The sequence below is a fragment of the Bufo gargarizans genome, chromosome 5 (genome assembly GCF_014858855.1).
Source record: "Bufo gargarizans isolate SCDJY-AF-19 chromosome 5, ASM1485885v1, whole genome shotgun sequence".
NCBI lineage: Eukaryota > Metazoa > Chordata > Amphibia > Anura > Bufonidae > Bufo > Bufo gargarizans.
Window position 1 is genome coordinate 72,254,852 of NC_058084.1, and position 3,041 is coordinate 72,257,892.

General features: G+C 43.1%; 1 long non-coding RNA gene across 1 annotated transcript; it reads left to right on the forward strand.

The window, feature by feature from the left end:
• Positions 1 to 1,402: 1,402 nt before the first annotated feature.
• LOC122937910 lies at positions 1,403 to 2,572 on the forward strand. The gene is made up of 4 exons (XR_006389946.1): positions 1,403 to 1,540; positions 1,699 to 1,755; positions 2,014 to 2,046; positions 2,457 to 2,572. It is a non-coding gene; the product is annotated as an uncharacterized LOC122937910 (long non-coding RNA).
• Positions 2,573 to 3,041: the final 469 nt, after the last annotated feature.

Here is a 3,041-nt window from a genome sequence, read left to right on the forward strand (position 1 = left end):
AATGTTCTGTGTCCAACAGGGAAGAAGACGAAGGAGAGGAGGAAGAGGACGAGGAGGAGATGGATGGCAGGAGGAATGGGTAAGCAGGGCTGGGACAAGGTATTTTGGTGCCCTAGGCAGAGTAAGAAAATTGAGCCCCCCTCCCTCCATTCAATTTATAGTGACTTTATTTTATAATAAATAGAATGAAACACACATAAACAAAGCAGTCACAGGTATAAGAAACCTAAATCCAGTGACTAATTGGCGATGTCCCTACTGATCTGAGTTATTTCCTTTCCTTTTGTTCTCCATTTGGTCTAGATCGTTATGTCAATCTCTCTTGAAGACTGTATATTTTATAGACCCCAAATCCATACAGACCCCAGGAAAAGACCCCAAATATAAACCCCAGGATTAAACCCCAAATTAATCTAGACTTAAGATCAGACCCAAAATTCATGTAGGACCCAGGATCAAACACTAATGGGATCATTTATCAGGTGTAAAGTAGAATTGGCTTAGTTGCCCATAGCAACTAATCAGATTCCACCTTTCATTTTCCAAAGGAGCTGTCAGAAATGAAAGGTGGAAGCAAATTGGTTGCTATGGGCAACTAAGTCAGTTCTATTTTGCACCAGTTTTAGTAATTCACCCCATGAATTAATAACTACCCACAGAATCAGACCCAACATTTATTTGGCCTACCTAAAACCTCCACCCCCTAATCCTAGACCTAAGACTAGACAAAAAACAAAAGCAATTCATCTCTCCTGTTCTGGATGCCCCTGCTGCCACTCTGGAAATCAAGCACGGTCTTTCTGCAGTGCTGTATAGTGACCTGACGTCACACAGAGTGAGCTCATAGTGTGCACCTATCCACATTACATCCTGAAGCTGTAAGCTGTCAGGACAGTCCCACCCTGGAGAAGAGGACCAGGGAGCGGTGAGTAAAGGCATCGCTAGCAGTGCTACACTCATAACCACCACTAGAGACTGCCAGTCATGTAGCAGATTGCAGATTACAGGGCTGATATAATTGGGGGTATGTGAGGCATAGGTGATAAGGTACTCCAGATACTGGACTAGAATTACATGGGGATCCCTGAGGGGCTTGGCTCTTACATGTGTAATACAAAGGACTATCACCCTGTATGATGTATGGAGGAGATTTTGCCCTTTCCTCCATGTATTTATCTGATATGGAGATATGATATGTATTATATTTCTTTGTCAGTGATTGACACTGGAACTTTATCTTATTTTATAGAATGCGGAGGATTTTGGAGATGGATAACATCAGGTAAGTTATAGAACAATTATGGCTGCCCGAGGGGCCAGACATGGGGTGTCCTAAGAGCTGCATATATAATGACTTGTTCTGTCCAATAGTGAGGATAGTGCTAGAGAGGAGGAAGAGGAGGAGGAAGTGGTGGAGGACTGAAGAGGTGGAGGAAGTGTTGGAGGACGAAGAGGCGATTGAAGAGGTGGATGAGGTGGTGGAGGAAGAACAGGAGGGAACAATGAAAATGAATAACATTGACAGCACTGAGAGAGCAAGGTGAGTGCAGACTTCATCTTTAATGAGCTGATTATATACAGACAGTATACACATATATAATGATTGAGGACCATGTCAGAGTACAGAACCATATAGACTGATCCTGGAAAGCATCACCACATGAAGCTGAATCTTATCTACTTGAATCTTTCCTTTAGACCAAAACGCAGGTGGTGGACACCAAGGTGTTTAAAAAGAAGCAGCGTGAGGAACAGGTGAGTCATAGTTAACCTTCAGTCTACCTGTAACTGCTGCTAGAGGGAGCTCACTGCATAGGGGTTTATACAGCTCCTAGTGAAGTCTATAATACTTCAGTAAGCAGTGAGCTCCCCCTTCTCACTACAGAAATCATGTATTTTATTTTGTTGAGCTGTCATGAACTGTGGAAGGGAGGTTGTTTTGGGACACTGGGACCCGACTGTGTTTGACCATCCAAGGAATTGTTTGACAATAAATTCTTATCTTCCAAACAGCATCAAAAAGAGCAGCAGCAACAGATTAACAAGGTAAATACAACACTTTAGATGACCCCCTTTACTGCTTCTAATTGGGGTAAATCCTACTAATAGTTTAGGGTCTGTCATCAGCGCCCCCTCCTATTACTCAGCGCAGAGAGACATTGCAGAGAACCGCTCTCACTTTAAAGGACAATTAGGTCCCTAGTGGGAACACTTACATTTGTAGAAACATTTCCTTCAGTAATACCATCTGATTGTGTGTGTGCGTGTGTGTGTGTGCGTGTGTGTGTGCGTGTGTGTGTGTGTGTGGGGGGGGGGGGGGGGGGGCAGGAGCCCTGTAATCAGTTCATTAGGACCTGTCCCATGGTTTTCCATTAGAAATGACTCCAGTGCCCCCTCTCCTCACCACCAAACCAGTCCATCTATCTCTCTAATGTCCTCGATCTTATCTCCTGCAGATTCCTTCGGGTCTTTTGCTGTTGTTTCAAAGTTGACAACAGGATAAGAAGTTTGTAAGATCTCTGGTCCTCAGCATCACCTAAAAATAATCGCCCTCAATAATGCCCTGCTGTCCTGGCATATCATGGAAGAAATATATGTAATAGAAGACAGATATAGAAATCTGATATAATTAGAAAAAAAATTAATAGAAAAATAAAACAAAATAATCATAATTGTGTTCTTAGTTTCCAAATCCATAACATTCCCATTCATGAAATGGTTAACGGAGTTTAAGTGACGACGGAACCGTCTACTGCAATTTCAATATGTCTGACATTACATGTGAAAAACTCACAAAAAATAAGCAATTTGTGAATAGCGATCACTGGCAGAGTCCTATACAAAGTCCTATATACAGTCCTATATACAGACTATAATTCTATACATTGCCCTATATACAGTCCTATGAACAAAGTCGTCCCTGGAAGAGGGGGGTGTCTGCCCCGGGTGCCCGCTGCCAGGGGGTGCCAGAAGCAATGAGCTTTTCCATCCATACAGACCGCTCACTGACCGCTCATCCCCCCACACTCCTTCTCTCCTTC